At 36.7% G+C, this 22237-nt stretch overlaps 1 protein-coding gene across 3 annotated transcripts in view; it reads right to left on the bottom strand.

Moving 5' to 3' along the window:
* YES1 (YES proto-oncogene 1, Src family tyrosine kinase) overlaps positions 1–13737 on the bottom strand; it is a 73471-nt gene extending 59734 nt beyond the window's left edge. Inside the window, exon 1 of one of the 3 annotated variants that reach the window (XM_036229891.1) lies at positions 13501–13737. The gene's annotated coding sequence lies outside the window, so the exon portion shown is untranslated. Of the gene's footprint in view, positions 1–12610; positions 12788–13500 lie in introns of those variants that run through there. The other 2 variants (XM_036229890.1, XM_016164560.2) reach the window with 2 other exon arrangements.
* Positions 13738–22237: the final 8500 nt, after the last annotated feature.

The following is a 22237-nucleotide window of genomic DNA, read 5'->3' as shown; positions in this document are numbered from 1 at the left end:
GCAGGCAAATACTCAATATACATCAGCTGCTGCTCTTTCTATTGTTATGGTCATGATCTTCATCATCACACAGCACCTATGTGGTACTGACACAGGAACAAACAAGTAAATATCTAGAAAAGAGAGGCCAGAAACAGGCCTAAGAGTAAAAGAGTCTGTAAATGCCAAAAGTGGGAAAAGGATACTTAATAGCATTGGTGAGCTATATCATCTGAAGAAAAAATAAAGAATTGGATTTTTATCTTGCAATATATACATAAATATAAATTCCAGAGTAAAGAGCTAAATTATTTACAAAACACTGATAAAAACAGATATCACACTAGATCTTTGCCAAAAGGCCAAGAAGCAATATAAAACAAAAAAAACCTGTGAAGAGAATTTTAAAAATGACCATCAGCTGTGAAAAATATTCTTAAAACAAAAAATCCAGAAATTATAAAAGGAAAATGACTTTTAATGTTTAAGAGAAAATATTAAAGACAAGTAGAGATACAGAGAAAATGTTTGCAACATAAAAACAAAGGATTAATATCCATACTGTAGGAAGACTCCCTAAAAATCTATAAGACAAAGACAAATAACCTAAGCAAAATTGTCAGTGGTTATGAACAAGGAGCTCACCACATGGAAAAATGCACAGTAACCTTCAATTGAAACAGAAACAGAAATAACTTAAAGGTATCTTTATTGCATATATAACAAAAATAAAACAATGTTCTCATATGGGATAAACAGGCATGCGTATATATTCCAGTTCAATCTTCCTTTTTAAAAAATCTGAAAATACATTTAAAAAGCTAACCTGTTAATATTCCTGGATCTGAATATGATCAAAAAGATAAAGCATTGTCTGCTGTGCCATTAGAAGATTCAATTACAGAAAGAAGAAAAAAAGGAGACAATACAGAAGTAATCACTGACCCTTGTTAGAAGGAAACTAAGCTTATCAGGTCCACCACTCACCCACAAGAAAATATCACTGACAAATAATCTAGATCTAGCATTAACTCAAACTCCACAGGCAGGTAGTTCGATGATTTAATAAGGCACTGCTGGACTATTGAAAATTACTTCTTTATAATCTTCCAATTGTTTATAAGTGGTAACTGATTAATAAACTGTTGGAATCAAAGGAAAATTTTCAGTGTCTGCATTTATTAAAATTTATCTTCTCAGGCATCATTTAATCAATTTTATTTGAGATGTCTACTGTGTCCATGATTTATCTATTACTTGTGGGGCCCTGGGAATATCAGAAATGTCTTCCAGAACCTTCAGATAGAATTCTTCTGTACCCAGAAGCTTAAAATCAGTTAAAGCTAGATGCCCTCTTACTATATACTATTATCTACTTTCTTAATCGTTTTTTCTAGCTTTTCTAACTTAAAGAGCATCCTGTTATACAGAAGTTAGGAGATAAAAAGACATGTTAGTTGTTCTCTGTTTTCTATTTCAAGTTTCCTAAGTTGTGGATTTATGGCTTCTTACTTCTAGATGTAAATTTATCTCTAAGAATCACCTATGTCATCATTAGTTTTTTTTTCTAAGCGTCAATCATTCTAAAAATCCCATTCATCCCCTGACAATATTCTAAGAGGTTCTTGACCTCTCTTCTACTTGACCTTTATCACAAGTTCCTCCTTCTGACTTTAGTTTGTCTTTTTTTTTTTTTTTAATTCAAAAATAAAAACTAAGCCCCAGTTGGGGTGGCTAAGTAAGTGTGGGGGGAAGAGGAGGTGTCATGTGAGATGGGGGAAGAGAGCTTTCAGCTCCCATAATTTCCATCTGTCACTATCCCCATCAAATTCTTTCATATGGCTAATTACTGTCTTTTCTCAATCACTAAAAGTGCTATATAAATGCTAATACAACAATCCCCATTCTACTCTGATACCCTCCCCACCGAAGTGCTTCCCAAGCTTTTCATATACAAAGTCTGGGGGCATCTTTAGACTTTTTATTCCTTTAGGTGGTATAGTGCCCATTAGGATCTTAAACCATGGGCTCTGACTGGTTTTCTAATGTTTCCTGAAGTCTAGGACGTATATTTCCTTAAAGTCCAGAGTTATCTTTGATGTTACTTTTAATACAAACCCAAGACAAACACAGTCCCTATCTCCAAAAGTTCTTTCTAGAATTTACATATCACTTTTTTTTCCTATGGGTCCTAATTAAGTTCAAAATAGCAAATATTTTGTTGTTGGTTTTCTTTTATTATAGTTAACATATAATGTCATACTAGTTTCAAGTATATAACACAGTGCCTCCATATCAATATACCTTACAAAGTGATCACAAGTCTAGTAACCTTCTGTCACCAGAGTTATTACAATATTATTGGCTATATTCCCTATGCTGTATATCACATCCCTTTAACTTATTAGTACAGTTTTATAACTGTACTACAGTGCTTATTAGTACTATAATTTGTACCTCTTAAGTCCTTTTCCTTTTCTGCCCATCCCTCCAAACCCCTCCACCCTGGCAAACACCACTTGTTCCATTTTTATGAGTTTGTTTTGTTCTGCTGGCTCACTTGCTTTGTCCTTCAGATTCCACATATAAGTGAAAACATACAGTATTTGTCTTTTTCTGACTTATTTCACTTGGCATAATACCCTCTAGATCCAGCCAAACTGTCACAAAGGGGAACATTTCATTTTTTTTTTTTTTATGGCTGAGTAACATTCCATATTGTGTGTGTTATATGTATACATACACACATCTTCTTTATCCACTCACCTGTCGATGAAAACCTAGGTTGCTTCCATATCTTGGCTTTTGTAAATAATACTGCAATGAACACTGGAGTGCATGTCTTTTTGAATTAGTGTTTTTTATTTCTTTGGTTATATACTTCAGAGTGGAACTGCTGGGTCATATGCTTGTCCTATTTTTAATTTTTTGAGGAACTTCCATACTGTTTTCCATAGTTGCTGCACCAATTTATAATCACACCAACAATGTACAAGAGTTCCCTTTACCCCATATCCTCACACTACTTGTTTATTTCTTGTCTTTTTGACAATAGTCATTTTAACAGGTGTGAAGTGGTAGTATCTCATTGTGGTTTTGATTTGCATTTCCCTAATGATTAATGATGTTGAACATCTTTTCATGTGTCTGTTGGCCACTTGTATGTCTTCTTTGGAGAAATCTCTATTCATGTAAAACAGCAAGTATCTTTATAGCTTCCTTCACTACCTAAAACATGAAATTAAAATTTTCCAGATACCTTGTTTATAAAAAGGAAACTTCCAAAAATGTGTTGAAATTTTTGACATTTTCCATAACCGGTTTCTGTACTAGTAGTATTGCCTTAAATTCAGAAGATACCATCTATAGCCATACCTTTCAAATAAATATTCTAAGCATGTTTATACAACCAAATAGTGTATTTCCATATAAATGTCTAACTTGTTTAACTATTAGGTTACTTCCTCTCCCCTTCTGTGGCAGAGACAGCTGCTACTTTTCCACCAAAAATTCATCCTGTCCCCTGCCAAGGACTATTTTTCCCAGCTCTACTTACAACCAGATATATGCATTTGACTCATTTACATCAATGTAACATAAGAACTGATGTGTGCCAGAGTTAAGAAGCTCAGTTGCTAGAGATACATTTGAAGAATAAGATAAAAAGAAAAAAGGATACTTTTCTTACTGCTCTTTAAGATTTACAAGTCACTACCAAATCAAACCTCAGCATCTCTATTAAAGTAGAAAGTTTATTTGAATTCATCCTGAGGTTAATGCCACTAGTTTAACACTAAGCCTACTACTCCAAGGAGTCTTGAGTAAAAACCATGTGTGGTTACTGCATGAGCTTTTAGTGAGGAGCTAGCTATTTACTGACAGTCCTTTCTCCAATGCCCATGGTAGGCAAATATTGCCAGCGGACTGTTGCACTTTCCTACATTTAGAAATATTTTTAAAGTATCTACTATGTGCTACTACTGTTCTAATGCTTGGACTAACTTCCTTAACCAAAGCAAAGATCCTTTCCTTCATGGAACTTACATTCTGGTGGCAGCCACTCTCATCATTTAGACTTGGCACAACAGCTTAAAACATATCTACCAATCCTTATGCAGACTTAATAAATATGGGCAATGATAGAACTGTTCGAGTGATATATGGAGTTGTACTGTAGATACTGTATGTGGGATAATAACGCTATAAAATCAAGCTAGTATTCCCACTAGAAAACAATGCTCTAGCTTATTAGGGAGGACAAAGGGCACATTCTTAGATACAACTGAAAAAATAAAAGGAAGCCAAAGAAGACAAGGCTTCTAAGGTGGTGAAGGAAATCACTGTCAATGGAACGTGACATAGCGGCAAAAGTAGCAAACAAAATTCCCATTTGGAGCTTCAGATGAGACTCTTCATCCACAGAGTGAGGAATTCATGTAACAATAAGATTTATAAAACAAGGCAGTATGGAAGAACCCTACTGTTTCCTCCAGAAGGAAGTGACGCTTTGAATAGTTGGTGAGTCTGTACCAGGTGTAGGAAATTCCATCCTACTGACAGGCCAAATTAGAAAGTATGCTCTCTTTCTGCGACATGTGTCTGAAATGTGATGGAGGGCCATTTAGAAAATGCAGAACTTCCATCTATTTCTAACACATGTAGGAATAAGTGATAAAATTAGTAGGAATGAAGGAAATGTTGTACAATAAAAGTCTGAGCAAACCTTTGAGTCAGAAGACTCAATCTGAACATGAAAGAAAGAGAAAGGTGAGGAAGAGGAAGAGGGGAGGGGAAGGGAGGAAGGTAAAAGGGAAGCAGGAGAGAGAGGAGCTGAGTATATATAGACTACATATATACTTTATAAACCCAAACTTACAAAAGGCCAGCCTTTGCTACAGTTTAGTGTAATAACCCACCTTTTGCATGAAGCTTCCTTATTCTTTCAATGAATTAAATTTAGACAGAAAAAAAGAAACCTGATTGGAAAAAAATCTGAACACTGTCTGTTAATCTGGGATTAACATCTTATTAAAAAATAATGTTTTGGAATTAGTATATCAATTTTCCATTACAAACCCAAATCTACAAAAGGAAAGCACTTGCCACACTTTAGAAGTGTAATAACTCCTCTTTTTCATATAGTTGACCTTGACATCTATTAAGAAATATGCACCAGGAAGCTATTTCCACTAAAAAAAAAAATTTTTTTTAAGTATAAGTGGCTGAAAATTCTCAGCCCTGATAAAAATGTACAGTTTAAGGGAGGAGGAAAAAGATAAGAAATTCTTTCTCCATCGTTGCTCCTTATTCCCAAGGAAACAGTTTGGCTGTCAGTTAGCTTTAGATTCAAAGCCAGTTCTACCCAATCACTGGTCATGTGACCTTGGCAAATTATATATACTTTCTGATCTCAGTTTCTTCATGTATAATATTTCATCCATGATTTTTGTATATTTTGCAAAGGCATTTCAAAGATTTAAGTTAATGGTAATGCATATGAATGTATAGCATAGCACCTGTCATCAAACAGGCTTTCCTCCTTACCCAGGGCCTAAGACGAGTGAACGGATGGGAAACAGAACAAAGGACACAAAAGGGAAAATTACAAACTCCATTTTACGTCCACTCTTCATTTTCCCAGTCCCTTTTCTACTTTGCTCATTTTTGTTTCTCATTCGCAATCTTTTGAAGCTTTTCTAGTCTTCACACTGTCCTATAGAGTTAGACAGGCTTCACAATGCCTAGCAAGCAGGTGTGAGAAACTAGAGAAGCTTCTGTACTTACATTCAGCTTAACAGTAAGGCCTCTCTGAAAGAGTCCAAGCATCCTAATATAGAACTCATAGTGATTTTTAAGTAGTGAGGAGCAGGGCAAATGGGGTGGAAATATGACTGGGAAGGTTATGGGTTCATTCACTCTATAATCAAAGTGTCTGTCTAGTAGGTTGAATATTTCATCTGTCCAAGAGTTCAGCAGGTTTTAAAAAACCTGAAAAGCAATTAGAACATTTACAACTGAAATACTGTTATACTTTTTAGATTTTTACAGGTAAACTCTAATGGTCTGCTAGAAATCGAACTAAAAGGCTAACGTTAACAGAAAAGATTTTCTCTGGGAAAAGATTTTGATTTTCAAAGAAATGGTTGACAAACTTTGGGAACACAATCTATAATTTTAGGGTTTGTTTGTTTTTACAAAATCTATTTTGAAAATCTTAAAAAGCTAACCATTTTCAAATGCCCATGCTCACTTTGTTCTAAATATTAACTAGATATGCTAAAGAAAAATCCCCAGAACAATTACCTTGCGCTTTTGTCAATTAAAAAAATTAAATGTTTAATGTTAGTGGCTATTTTCCTGATACAATGTGGCAAATCTGTTATGGAAATAGTCATGACTACTATTAAGTGACATCACAACTATCTGCTTCAATGAATAAGTCCTTACTTTTCTAATTTTACTGCAAATGAAATCTGAAAAAAATGTAAAAGTCTAGCTTTCAAATGTCTCCTCTTATTGTAAAACTTCTATATAGGTATTGTGGAGCCTGTGTGTGTCACAAATACCTGTAATAAACTAACATCTAGAAAACATCAAATAACATCTTCCTGCCTAGAAAACTGAATCAATTTACCTGAGGCTAAATCTATCTAGTGCAGAGAGATTTAGTAAAGTTTCAGAGGCATCACAAACTAAAATCATCAAAAATCAGAGTACTGTAATGGATTATCACACTAAAAATATTTATTAACCTACAAAATTTATAACAACCTCATAATCATGGCCAGTTCCACCCAACTGTGAATTCCTAAAAGGCAGCAGTCATGCTGTGATCATTTTCATATCAAATTAGCATAGTATTTGTCACACCACATGTTTAATAAATGTCCACTTAATGGAATAACACTGTATTTACTTGAGAAAGTTCAGTGCCAAGTCTATGGGTCAGTTTTTTACTATAACCTTTACTTACCTGATATCTAATTTTATTTCAAATTATCCTGAAACATTTCTGTAAATTTTTATCAATATGAAAACTTCAATTGTAGTAGAACCACCTATTTATTTATGCAAGGCTGAAAGGATATTAGAAACCATCTGGCCCAACTACCTCCTGTTTCAAATGGTAAAACTGAGGCCTAAGAGGTTTACTGAACTGAGGAAGGCGACATAGCTCTCCATTGTCAGAAGTGGAATTAAAATACAGATGGTCTTCTACCTTTTAGTTTTTCCTTATTATACCATATTGCTTCTCTGCTTCTTTTCAAATGCCTGGCTGTTATTATTTTAAAAGTATCCTTACTCGTAAAATACTAACTGCATCAGAATAAAAGTTGGAAATCAATACAATTGCCATGGAACAATTATAAGTATTAACTTATGCAGCAAAAGCCACCGACTTTTTCGACCCTACTCCAATTTCCACTGAATGCTAAAAAACTGAAAATTACTTTAAAAAATCAGATAACTGATATCCTCCAAAATTAGTTTAGGAAAACCTAGAGTATACATATTGCAAGGAACAGTCGCTGAAACCAGATAATCTTTAAGTTTCAGTGGTCAGGCCTTTTCTCACAGTACTTCCTGTCTCCAACCCCCACTCCCATTAACCAGCAGACATATCCTATAAATTATGCATTCTTTTACACACATTACGTCAAGAAAATCAAGACTTTTTTGTCCTTGAACTATACAAACATAAATCATAATTATAATATTTATTGTTATGAATAATGATAGAATGCCAAATGTACTTCATTCAGAAAAACCTAGGTTTTCCATAGCTTTCTACAGTCACTAAAATAGTAAAAACATTTTAAAATAATAAACCTTATTAGAGACTGGTTTAACAAAGAGTTTCCAGTTCACGTTAGAAATAGTAAAATGATCTTTAAATTCACATTTGCAAGTGTTTAAACAGTTCTATAAAATCATTTTCTAGAACAAAACTTTGAAAGAAAAAATATAAAGAATATGTTTTAACATTAGCTTGTGAAGAAGCACACTAAGCTAGCTTTAGAAAATTTTAGTAGAGGTGTTGTTTGGAAGAAGTCTATATATATAAAGTCATGTGAATATATGCAGATCATGTCCCTGAATACAATTCAAAATGTATTAAGCATTTATTCTACTTGGAACTGTTCTCAAAGATTCATGTAAAAGAGTTCCCTGACACCCTGAGCACCAGATCAAGTATATCTCAGTCATGGAAAGGAATAATTATAATACAAGGAGAAATGTGCTCTTATACCAGTTTTGTGAGAACATAACAGAAGTCAATATACCAGTGTCTTGCTAAATATGTGCCGCAATGACTATATGCCTGTTAATGTTCCAAAGTACAGTCTTCTGCACCTCTTCCTTCCTTCTCATTGTTCAATTCTGAGTGCTTCTCCCAATACTCTCTATCCCCCATTCAAAATTAGCCAAACCATGAACCACCAGTAATGAGAATCATCTCTGCAGAATTTCAGACAGTAGTGGTAAAAGAGAGGACAAGATGCTGTTGCTCTTCACTTGGCATGTTTATAAACAGCAACATTTCAGAAGCAGCAAAAATTGCATATGGCATCTTCCAGTCTGGGGCTTGCCATATTTAGATGATACTGTATCTGTGATGTCCACATTCTCATACCCCCAGGAATAAAGGAAGAACAGGAAAAAGAATCTAGAGTTCCTGCTTGTAAAATTCAAGCAGCCACAAAGGATATGCCATGTGCAGCTAGTTCTAGATACACTCCCTCTCGAAAGTCCTCCACTTCCTGGGAAAAAGTAGGGAGTCCAAAGAACCTGCTTATAAGCTCTCCTGGCATTCCCAATCAACAGTAACAGCAGCAGCACATCTAAAAGACACAGCTTAAAGCACCATGAAGTATATGGTATTTGCTTCCTTGAATGTGAAGTAACATACACACACTCAAACAAGGGAACTGAAGGGTACTGCTATCTGGAGCACAGAGGATTGATTATCACAGTCCCAAAGCACCTTATCGGTACATTATCCTGTACCCTGTCTAAAGTTACAGGATTCTCTCTTTCCTGAAGTGAGCTTTAAGATCTTAAAGAGTGATACCACCAGGTAAATCCAATCGAAACCAGGGTACGTTGCCATCAAGTCTGCTAGTTCCAAGACAACAGTAGTGCTGCTGCAGCCAACGATTCCTTGGCGTACAGACATGTTAAAATGATACTGGCAGCAGCACGAGCTCTTCTCTCTCACCCTCTGCTGTTACTATAGCTCCTTTTGCTAAATCTGCCTCTGAGTTTAGACAGGAGCTGGATGGTTCATAATCACCCAGCAGCTGCAGCTGAGCAATACTCAGCCTAATTGTGGAGCTGGAGCAGCTGAGAGGAAGAAAAGAGATAATACATACCCTGCCACAGCCACACACAAACTGCCGTACACACTACCAATAAGATAACCAAGATACTTTGATTGGAACAGATTATTTCCTTTAAAGAAAGGCAGTTGTACCTCACTACAGGAACTTGTATTTGTATTACAGACCTGTTTAAATGTGAACTGAAGGTGATCTAAGCCATGTAGGGTTCTGAACAATTGAAGATCTTAACTAAAACTTCCTGTAAATATTCACATAACAAAGCCAGCACCACAAACATCACCTTTATAACATGATTGAAAGTTCCTGTGATATAAGAATTTGGCACTGATGTGATCTCTTCTTCAACTCTACATTACAAAAATGCAAAGCAACCAGCATTTTGAAGTCTTTTGAAAGCCCATTGTCATTTGTGTTCTTTTGAAACAAAACACACTCTTCCTTTATGACACATCTTCATAAAACTTAAGTAAACAAAAACTTATGCTGAGAATTTCATGACATCCTTAAGGACAGCAAAGCTAAGGCTGAAATTACTGATCTAAAGTACTATTCCAGAAAACTGAAAGTGACTAAAAGTCAAGACTTATTACTTCTTTACAATGGTTAATTTTGAGTTTTAACTGTCTTATTACTTTTCTGAAAAATACATACTTCATCAAGAATAGTATCCATTAGTTTAATAAGCATATTTTGATTACCTATTTGTCACAATATAAATGCTAAACAGGATTTAAAGTTAGTAAAATCTACTGTTTTCCCTCAAAATATTAACATAATTAACATGTGATTTATATGTCAGAGTAGTTACACACACTAGCTGGTATATGATAATTATGATGTAGTAAGCCTAATCCTGTTAGCAAAGAACAACCAGGCAGTATTCCAATGTTGGTCACCAAATTGTAAGTTCTTTATCTAAGCACTTTATGTAGTACATTACACACAGGCTTCTTTAAAAATGAAAAAGTGTTATGTAAATTAAAACAGATACAGAAAAGCACACAAAACAAATGTATAACTTAATGATTTATACTAAGGCCAACACCCTTGCAACCACCACCACGTTAAAAGAACTTTGCCAACACTTCAGCAGCTGGATCCCAATCACAACTTCCTCCCTCCTCCCATATCTTTATTTTTGTAGAAAGCACTTCCTTGCAGGTTTTTCTTTAAATACAGTTTTATCACCCAAGTTCCTAGACACAAGAGCTTAGTATTGCTCTTTTAAATTTTTTGATATTAAGCTTCTTTTTAATGTAATGCTGATAGGAACTAATAAATGATGCCTATACTGAACACCAGATCGAGAGTTAAATATATGTATAAAGGAAAAATACATTAATAAATTATTTGCTGCCTAAAAAGATGCAAAGTTGAACTTTGTAGAAACAATTCTTACACCATGGGTAGGTAATATTTCACTTACACTGGATCATTGCTACTCTTAGAATATTTATTCTTTTAACATTACATACCATAAAGATTTATTTGCATGGACCCTGATTTTGCAGCTTGAGAATTTCATGAATTAAAAAACTACTTAAACCATGTATTAATATTATACTTCAGCCACAAGACAAATTCCACCTATCCCAGGAAGGTAAGTCAAAGATGTAATTTCACTTTCGATTGAACAGAAAGGAGTCAATTTTGTGGTTTATGAAGTCAGCAAAAACATACTGCAAAATTAAAGCTATTATAACATTACGGTGGTTATGGCAGAATACATATTTTAAGAGCCCTTTTACATTCTGGAAACACAGATATAAACTGTCTTGTATTCAGATTCAGATCAAAGGCCGGGTTTTTTTTGTTGTTTTTTTGTTGTTTTTAACATTTGGGACCCTATGAATTGTCCACCAGCGTTAAAAATCTCCATTGAGGTTTAATGTCCAAAACTTAAAATATAATTAAACTTTCTTGTGTTAATGTCAACTATGGCAGGGGTCTCCTACATTAGTAAAATAAATGTATTGTTTAGAAAATACAACTTTTCTTCAGAATATATGAAAATCATATATAGTGTATACAACATCCTTGGCTTTTTATACAAGACATTCCTTCATTACCTACCCATTCAAAATGTTTCTTGTCCACTGTGAGCCAAGCACTCCTCTAGTTAAGATATTAGATTTACCACATACCTTGCCTTAAATGCAGTCACATGTACACATTTAGAATATCTTCCTTAGTGTGTAATTTAACTTCAGAAATTTAACAAGATGGTTTAAATACACTTAGAATTAACAAGATACTTTTTGCACTGTGATCCTACAATTACACTGTACAAATATGCTATGATCAGGTATATGTGCATGTGAAATCACCTATGTGAAAACGCATATCAGGGGAACATATATACATAATAACCAGCATGAACAAAAAATTGTGATTCCACTAGAGACTTGACTTTAATAACTTACAAAATTTTAATGTGAGTCCATGCTTGTTTAATCAATTACACAGAAAATAATTCAACCCAATCCGAACTATGTTGCCCCCCACTCACTACAAAATTAAAGCAGTCCCTACATCGGACTTGATTTTCGAAGAGCTTCTTAAAAGAACGCTACCCCGTGCCCAGTATAGCAATAGCTGAAAGCAATTATCAAGAAGGAAAACACACTTTAAAACAAAATTTTCTGTAACACATGTGGGCATAGAACCGAACCAACTGGGAGGCGGAGTGGTAATAATACTGTAAGAGTGGATGCTGAATGGCATATTTCCCAACCCCCAACACAAAACAAAGGAAAACTTTAACATGTTGTGGTTTTCAATCAAACGAAGAGAAGGGAGAGGCTCATCCACTCGCCCCCTACACACACTCTCCACCGCTCTCGCCGCACAGCAGCCACTTGGCAGTTGCAAGCCGAGTAAGTCAACACAGACCCCCGACCTCTGCGACAGAAAAGGGCCGCTGCCCTCGCCGCTTACGTCGGGGTGCGAGCCAAAATAAACCTCGCCCCTTCCTCGCTGGGTGGCCCACACGACCTTTAAAGACGCGGGTGGTGGGTGTCCCAACGATCCTAGGACCTTCAGTCGGACTTCGGCGGAACCGGGAAGGACTGGACGGGGCGGAGACCGAGTCAGGGGGCGAGCAGGTAGTGCTGGGAAGAAGACACGCCCGCCGGCGAGTCGGGCCGGGGGATGGGAGAACTTTCTCCCCAACTTCCCGACTCGGAGCCGGAGGGGGCGGGGAGCGGCGGCGCCTCCGGGCGCCGGGGCCTAACGCTGCCTGGCCGGGGTCGGCCGCCTCCGCCCGCGGGGCCCCGCCGGGTCGTTACCTGCCCTCCAGTCGCGCACGCATGGGTCGCTGCTGCTGCGGCTCGGGGTGGCGGGGAGGGGGTCGCGGTGGGAGGCGAGGCCCGCGGGGCCCTCTCCCTCCTTCCACCACCTCGTCCCGGGCGTCTGGCGGCAGCGACGACTACACTGCCGGCCCCGGACGCGTTACTTCAGGAGGAGGGAATTCCCGGGCGCCCCCACCCCTCGACCTCGCTCTCCACCTCCCCTGTGCGCGGCGCCCGCCCTCACTCCTGGCTCCGCCCCTCCGCCCGGGGGCGGGGGCTGCGGCTACCTGCGCGCGCGGCCGGCCCGCTCACCGGAACCGACGCCGCGCCCACCCGGGCTCCAGCCGCCCCGCGCTCCAGCGCCCCCCGCCTTCCGGCGCCGGCGCGCGCTGCCCGAAGCTGCGGGCCTCCTCTGCCGCCGTCCCCCTAGGTGGCGAGTCCGAGCCACTTATCCCGACCCAACATGGCGGCGGGGTCCGGGGCGGATTCCCGAGGCGGCGCAGGCTGAGGGGGCGTGAAGAGGAGGCTCTTCTGCACGCGGAGAGCCGGCCCACAGCGCCCCTCCCAGCCCTGCGGACCCTGCGGCCGCAGACCGGGCCCCCGCGGCAGATGTAGCTAGGGTCGCGGATTCTGCCCCCTGTGCTGTTCACCTTTCCCTTCGACCCGCTCTCTGTCGTGCCGAGGGCTTTGGGGCTTTGATTGTTTTTGTGAGGGAGGACAGGGTTGAGTTTTTTTGGTTGGCTGTTTGCTTCTCAGTACTATGCTTCCGCACCCATTGTCGTTGATAGTAAAATCTCAGCCCAGCCGCGTGAGCCGGGGTGGGTGGAGGGGGGGGGGCGTTACTAACACCCTCATCACCAGCCTGATCATCGTCCAAAAACACTCACGTCTGGCCTTCTTCCGAATCTGTCCCGGCCCCAGGAGCTTCCTGTTGACAGTAGATCGAACCAGCCTTGTCGGTAGAGGGAACCGAAGCCGAGTTTTGTTGGCGACTCTCCCAGTGATGGTGGCTTTGGCTTATCTTGGGACAGCGTATTTTTACACATCCCTGTAAAATCCCAGGGAAATCTTATCCTGTTTGACAGCTATGTAAACTGAGGCTGAGACCCTGAAAGTGGAGCAGCCACAACTAGAATCCTGCTCATCTGAATCCAGGCACCTTTCCTAGTTGCCTTGGCCAGTCGCTGGAGAAGGGAGAGGATCCAGAAAGAACTGGGTTAAAGATGATTGTCAAGATCGGAACGGGTTGAATATTGAGGGTTTTCTGCTGAAATCACTTCTGCCCTGTCACACTCATATTAACTTCCTCTTTGTATTTATTTCCTCTGGCAGAGTTATCAGAACTATTAATGTGGGACTCTTGGTTTCCTTTGTGGTTTTTGGCGAAATTCAATCATCCACAGATATGAAATAGTAATCATACGTGTCAGTATTCTGGTATTCTAGGAACTCAGGAAATGCATATAAGGGTTTGAGGAATTTTTTCTTCAACTCACTAAATGAACTAAAGGTTGGCATAGGCATTCACCATTAACAAAAACATACCCATAACGGAACGGCACTTTATTTGATTTAACTACTATAACTTAATTTGCCATTGACTGTCTTAGGTGTTAAATTTTCGTGTAGATTTATATTCAGCTTTTTTTTTTTTACACTAGAAAATTCTTTGGACTATTTCTTCTAAATTTATAAGTAAAATAGAGGTAATATTGTTGTGGTTATAAACTTTCAGCCTCAAAAAAATCAACTCTAAAATACTAATTTACCCCAGTTAAGGGGTGAAGTAGCTTTGAAGATGCTCTGTGTCTCGTTTGAAAGGTAGGAGAAGGTTATATTAACTCCTCATTGGGTTTTCTTCTGTCCACCCTCATTTTGATTTTTTAAAATTACCTCATTCCTTGTTTTCTTTTTTGGTATATTCATTATACAATCCCAAGCTTTAGTCTGTAAATAACCTGGAGACTTCAGACTTAGGCTCAATGGCTCACTTATTTCCAGGGATGTTTAAAACACCAAAAAGCAAAACAAAACAAAAAAAGAAGAGAGAGAATCTGTAGTCTCGCTTAATTTGATAGAATAGAAATTGTTTTTAAGTAAAAATGTGCTCATGAAATGGACAAAAGAAGCACATCTGTGACCCTCACATACCATAGAGTGATGTGTGTGTGAAAGAGTGATAAGGTACTCAAGTCTTCGAATCCCTGGAGAGTCTGCTAGGTGAAAAAGCTAGGGGAAAGCTTGAAACAAACAATGAAAAATGTTAAGTCCCTACAAAAGTGAAATGCATCATTTAAGTTTATTAATGCTTACAATTTTTTGAAAAATTTGGAGTTTAGCTGGAACATACTTGCTCTCACCCTAGAACGTGTGATTTTGCCAGGAAATGTTTGTGTTTAGGATAAACCTCTCCTACCTGCTGTCAGTAATATGCTGCTGCTACATCCCTCGCTGAAGCTGTGATGATTCTTTCTGACATCTAGAAAACCGCCAGTCCTATGCAGGGTGCGTGCACTGGTCTCTGCTCTCTATAACTATCCCACTACCCCATCCTATCCCCAACACATCTTCCACTGGACTTGTGCTAACCACTCAAAGCCAAAAATTATCTGTACCACCCTAGGCTTGCCTCCTCTACCTGGCCAAAACTGCTTATAGTCCCAGTTAGGAAGAATGTGAGGACCCCACGTAAGCAAAGATTTGGAGGATGAGGCAAAAGAAAAATATTCATCCTTAAATGTTAGGCTCATTGTGCTAAGTTTAGTGGAGAGATATATAGTAAGCCATCAATTTCTGAATGTTCCTGATGCCTTCATTGCCTCAAGGGCTGGTGCTTGTATATTACAGATTTTACTTCCCCTCAACTGGGTAAGTGCTGTCTTAAGAGATTCAATTCATTGGATGTATAAGGACATATCCTACAATGAATAGATGTAAGAAATGGCAGTCTTACATGAGCTTCAGCAATTCCAGCCCTTTTTTTTTTTTTTAAATCTCTTTTGCCACACTCTCCCGCTTCTAACTCATGGCTACCTTGTCTACAATCTGAGAATTCCACCTGTGTTTGGTGTGCCTCCCTAATTCCAGGACTATTTTTTGGAAGTCTTTGCTGTTGGAATCTACTTTGGGGTCATCTCTTTGTTTACTTCTGACTTTAGTTCTTTCTGGTTTTCCCTCAATTTGGTCCCATGCTGGTTATATTTAGCAAAGTCCCTGATTTCAGCTCCAGCTCTTCAAGGTAACTATTTGCCTATTCCTAGGTAGCCTTATCCATAACTTCAAACTTTCATACTCTCAACTTGACTCCTCACTCTGTTCTGGGACAGAAGTTTCCAAGCTGAATGGTACTTGACATCTCACATGCCCTTTACCTAGCAGAATATAGCATGCCATGGACACCTTTTGAGGGGGTATGTTTAACCCAAGTTCCTCCTCTCTGAGAAACAATCCTCTAACAGTAGCTGGATCATAGCCCTATGATCTGAGTACTGCTACTCCCAGAAATTTTGAATTTTAAGGGAGTGTCACAAAAGTGACTCATTATTAATGGTGGTTGTGGTGGAGCTGAGAGACCAGTGGCAGTCAGCAACAAGTGTTCTGTCTGCGTTGATAGTCTAAGCAGACCATCCCTATAGCAGAACTTGGACTCTGCCTCTCCTTCCTTGGTTCTTGCCTGAGCCTACCTCACCAATCGTCCTGTCCATTCCCTGAACTTCCTCCATTAAATTGTTTTTCAGCTTGAATTTAGTAGACTGTCTCCATTCTTTGCAAATGAGAACCACTAAGTCTCTGCTACTTATTTGTACTGTGGACAGTAAACTCAAGTGATGTAAGGGCAGCATCTCCTGCCTCATGCACAGGGTCAGGGTTGGTATGGGTTGGGGGAAGCCAGTTTTCAGAGAGAGAGAATGAAGCAGATGTACAGCAAGAAACAGGGGTATGAGATGGCGGGACCCTGACAGTGAGACTCCAATTGTCTTGAGTCACATTTAAGACCCCAAACCTAGAAGAGAGCAAGTTAGTCCCTCCTCGCCTTCCCAGGGCAGTCATTGCTTTTAGATTGCAGCATAATATAGTTTCTCTCAGACCACTAACTTAATCCTCAAAATTCTCAACACAATGACTCAGGCAGCAACTACCTAAAATTGGTGTTAGATATTGAAACCCATTTGATGTCTCTGCCCTATAGCCTTGTAATTTCCTCTGAAGACATATATTTGTAATTCTTTAGCCATTACCAAATGTTTGGCCTTTACTTTTCTGATATATTAAGCTGATATGTGGTCATAATATGTCAGCATCTCTGATATTGAGTGTAAACACCACTAAAATTGCTACCAGATTGCCACTTTCTGGAAATCTTTACAACTAGGTTATGAAAAGTAGAACATAACTTTGCTTGAAGGCAAGAAGTTAGAATGTTTACCTACATCAAAAGTTTAGAAAAGCACTAAGTCAATCATGCTCTTACCTTTAAAGTTGACTGACATCAGATCATGAAGCAAACAGTTGGTATTCAAGAACTTTTTAATTAGATATTTTGGAAGCTAACATTGTGGCTGGAGTTTAAAGAAATGTGTTAAGAACAAATTATGATATTGAAAACCTGTTTAATTATTTTTCAAGCTAAACCTTCTATATTTTCAGTAGTATAGATCATTATTTTTCACATTTGTGTCTGAACAAATTAAAATCTGACCAGATCTCATATGGCGTAAACCATAGTGCATTTAATCCTTTAGTGAAGTGTATTTATACTTCTTCAATTTGTATATGAACAGATATTTTGATTGCTTAAAATAGCTACCTACTTTTTCTTCTTTCTAAGGGAATAACACGCAACACATATTTAAAATAAGATCCATGCTTTGACAAAATGTTTTCAGTAATCTGAATGAATTCATGAGACTGGCCATACAAATACTAGGATTGATAACAATAAAGGCTGTCTTTTCTTGAGCCCTCACCATATCCCAGGTGCTTTACCTACATCATTCACTGAATCCTCATAATACCCTATTTACAAATTGGATTCCTCAGGGATTGGGAGGTTAAATACTGAAAGTCATTGTGATTATAGAAAATAAATTATTTTTAAATATTATTTCAATGGGCATGTAAAACATTTGTCAAAATTCTGGAATAATTACCTTTGATAAATTGTCTATAATCAGAAATATATAAATAAATGTGGAATTCTATAAATTTATAGAAAATTATTTTACTATCTAAAAAAGATGTATAAGACTAGACTGAGAATGAATTCAATTCAGAAAAAACAGCAAGTATTAAATATAACACATGACATCTATCAAGTCAGTCTTCCAATGACACCTCCCCTAAACCATGGTCTTTAGGCAAATAACCAAATTTCTGAGAAATGACTATATGTGCAGCATTAATACTTACCTTGCCAAATACAAAATATCTAGGTTAAGTCCATGTTAAGGTTTACATTTTAATCTGCCATAGCTAGGTAATAGTAGTTGAGACTTCCATGGTAACCATAAATTAGTTAATAATAAACAGTTAATAATAATCCAACACTAAGTAGGTTTTTTTTAATGTTTTTAAAATTGGCGTATTTATTCATTCATAAAACATTTATAGAATGTCCCCTGATATATTTTAGTTTTTATTGTATTGAAAGAGATGACTTTATTAACTGGATATCTGGAAATTAATGACAGAATACTTTCTTTGTATTGAAATCCAAGGGGTATAAATATTAATAGATTTTCAAAGATCTTATTTTGATTTCCTTTTCAGAAAAAAGGAATTACTATCCTACCAAATTAATGTTAACATATGTTGTTTTGGAAATTTTAATTATAGAGACTAATACAATCAATTGTTATAGCTTATACTTTGTTTATTTACTTACTTTTTTTTTGTTTTGCTGAAAAGAACTAGCCGCTGTCTTTAAAAAATTATCTTTCAGCTTTATTATCATTACCATCATTTCCATTTCTTTCATTAGTTGACTAGTCTACAACCATTTCAAGTGATTTGAGACCTAAGTTCTGGTCATTAATATGCTTGGGTCTATGTCCTTATGAATCCTTGAAACCATATTTACTAAAGAATCAACAACCATGCACTGAAGAATCAAAAGTGCAAACAATGACTCACACTTTAGTGGATGCTATTTAACCAATCCAAATGTGACTAACTTTATAGTAGAGATTTTTCTTTTGGAAACCTGGTAATTTTGGCATAAATAAAAAAAGTTGGCACTCATGTTCATTTTATGTAAAATTAATTCCAACAAGCTAAAAGAGAAACAAAGCTAGAGACCAGGGAATGGATATTTTGAAAACCAAAGACTGGAAAATTTGGTTTATGATATGGCGATGAACTTTTAAAATGTATTTGAACTCCCATTCAGGAAAGTATTTAGGTTCTCCTTAGATATCTTAAGGACATATTGTCTAGTTGTGGATTTTATTTGAAAACCTTGAAATAGAATTTTTTCTTCCTTTTGTAAAACTCTCCAGAATAAATAAATTCTTTGAACTTTTTTCTAAAATCTCATGTATTCTCTGTAAAAAATTATTAGTATCATTTCCTTTGAGATGATGAACTACATATCCAAGGAAGAGAACATTTCCTGAGTCTGTTGAGAGTATACAGGTTCCTAAGTGTTTTCCGTGTACCACCAAGAATCCTGTAGATATTAAAAAAAACAAAGAATACAGAAATTTGTAAAAAATCTTGAGATGGTTAACAGCACAGAATTATTCAAAGTACTCACAAATGTTTGATAAATTTGATCATTTAGACATATAAACACTTGGTGAACTTTGCTTACCTTAAGGTAATCAGATTGAAAATCTATATAAAACTATGATGGTGGAAAAATCTTTGGATTAGGAGTAAATATTAATTCTGATCCTATTGCTAGTGGGTATGGGTTTTCTTTTGGGGGCAATGAAAGTATTCTGGAATTAGATAGTGGTGATAGTTGTACAACTTTGTTGAGTATACTAAAAACCACTGAATTGTATACTTTAAAGGGTGAATTTTATGGTATGTAAACTATATCATGATTAAAAGAAAATTCTGGTCCCATAGTTTTACGCCCTTATGTAGCTATGTAATCTTTTTCTTTCTACTGATGTATAACATTGTGCAAGTTAAAAGCGATAATTTTACATATGTATTTATTGTGAAATAATTCCCACAATAAAATTAGTTAGCATATCCATCACCTCACATACTTGAATTCTTTTCATGTGGTGGGAACATTTAAGACCTACTCTCTTAGCAATTTTCAAGTATCATTAACTATGCTTAATATTAATATTAGATCATCAGAACTTATTCGTCTAGCAACTGGAACTTTGTACTGTTTGACCAATATCTTATTTTTCTCAGCCTCTAGCTCATGGCATCACCATTCTATTCTCTATTTCTATGAGTTGGGCTATTAATTTTTCTTTTATTTTTTTAGATTCCACATGTAAGATCATACAGTATTTGTCTTTCTTGCCTGACTTATTTCACTTAGCATAATACCCTTGTGGTCCATCATGTTGTGACAGTTGCCAAGATTTTATTCCTTTTAATGGCTGAAAAACATTCTATTGTATATAGAAACCACATATCCATTCATCTGTCAATAGACATTTAGGTTGTTTCCATGTTTTAGCTATTGTGAATAATAATGCAATGAATTTGAAGGTACAGATAACTCTTTAAGTGATTTAATTTTTTTCAGATATTTACCCAGTGGAATTGCTGCATCATATGATAGCTCTATTTTTAATTTTTTGTGGAACCTCCATACTGTTTTCTATAGCAGCTGCACCAATTTACATTCCCACTAACAGTGCATAAGAGTTCCCTTTTCTCCACATCCTTGTAACATTTGTTATCTCCTGTCTTCTTGATGAAAGCCATTCTAACAGGTGTGAAGTATAGCTCATTGTTGTTTTGATTTTCATTTCCCCATTGGTTAGGGATGTTAAATATCTTTTCAGGTATCTGACAGCCATCTGTATGTCTTCTTTGGAACTCTGTCTATTAATTTCTTGGGCCCATTTTTTAAATCAAATTATTATTTTTTTGCTATGGAGTTGTTAGAATTATTTATATATTTTTAATAACAACATCTTATATAATATATGGTTTGCAAATATTTTCTCCTATTCCACAGGCTGTCTTTTCACTTTGTTGATTATTTCCTTTGCTGTGCAGAAGGTTTTTAGTCCCACTTTTTTGTTTTTACTTTTGTTGTCTTTGCTTTGGTGTCATATTCAGAAACCATTGCCAAGACCAATGTCATAGAGCTTTTTCTCTATGTTTTCTTCTAGGAGTTTTATAGTTCTAGGTCTAACGTTTAAGTACTTAATCCATTTCAAGTTAACTTTTGTAAGTGGTGTAAGATAGGAGTCCAATTTCACTCTTTTGCATGTGAGTATCCAGTTTTCCTAACAACATTTATTGGAAAGACTTTTTTTCCCCATTTGATATTCTGAGCTCAAATATTAGTTGACTTGTATATACATAGTTTATTTTTAAGTTCTCTATTCTATTTCATTGACCTATGTATCTGTTTTTACGCTAGTACCATACTGTTTTGATTAGTATAATTTTGTAGTTTGGTTTGAAATCAGAAAGTGTGTTGCCTTTAGCTATGTTCTTCTTTCTCAAGATTGCTTTGGTTATGTGGCTCCATGCAAATTTTATGATTATTTTTTCTGTTTCTGTGGAAAATGCCATTGAAATTTTGATAGTGATTGCATTAAATCTACAGAGGCCATTGGATAGTATGACACTGTAACAATATTAATTCTTATTTAAGAACACGAAACAGTCATTTGAATTTTCTTCAGTTTCTTTCATCAAAGCCTTATATTTTTCAGTGAATAGATGGTTCACCTCCTTGGTTAAATTTATTCCTAAATATTTAATTATTATTTTTTAATGCTATTTTAAAGGAGATTATTTTCTCATTTTTGTTTTAGATATTTTGCTGTTAGTGTATAGAAATGCAACTAATTTTTATGTTGATTTTGTCTTGTGCAACTTTATTCAATTCATTTATTAGTTCAACAGTTTTTTGATGGATTTTTAGGGTTTCCTATGTATAAGATCGTGTCATCTGCAAACAGACCATTTTACTTTTTCCTTATAGATTTGGATACCTTTTCTTTTTCTTTCTTGCCTAATCACTCTGTCTAGGACCTCTAGTACTATGTTGGATAGTAGTTAAATGTAGGCATTCTTGTTCCTGATTTTAGAGGAAAAGCTTTCAGCTTCTCACCATTAAGTATGATGTTAGCTGTGGGTTTGTCATATATAGCCTTTATTATTTTGAGGTACTTTCCTTCTATACTCAATTTGCTGAGTACTTTTATCATGAAAGGGTGTTGAATTTTGTCAAATGCTATTCTGCATCTATTGAGAGGACCATACAATTTTTATCCTTCATCCTATTAATGTGGTATACCACATTTTCTAACTATGTAATTTTAAGTAAGTTTCCAATTTCTGAGACATCAGTTTTCTCCACTTTAAAGCGAAGGAATTTTATTAGATCAATGTTTTTTACACTGTGGGTTGCAATTCCTTAGTGAGTGGCAAAATCAATTTAGTGAATGGCAACCAGCATCTTTCTAA

The sequence above is a fragment of the Rousettus aegyptiacus genome, unplaced genomic scaffold, assembly GCF_014176215.1.
Source record: "Rousettus aegyptiacus isolate mRouAeg1 unplaced genomic scaffold, mRouAeg1.p scaffold_m13_p_12, whole genome shotgun sequence".
Classification (NCBI taxonomy): domain Eukaryota; kingdom Metazoa; phylum Chordata; class Mammalia; order Chiroptera; family Pteropodidae; genus Rousettus; species Rousettus aegyptiacus.
This window is presented reverse-complemented; position numbering and strand designations above follow the sequence as displayed.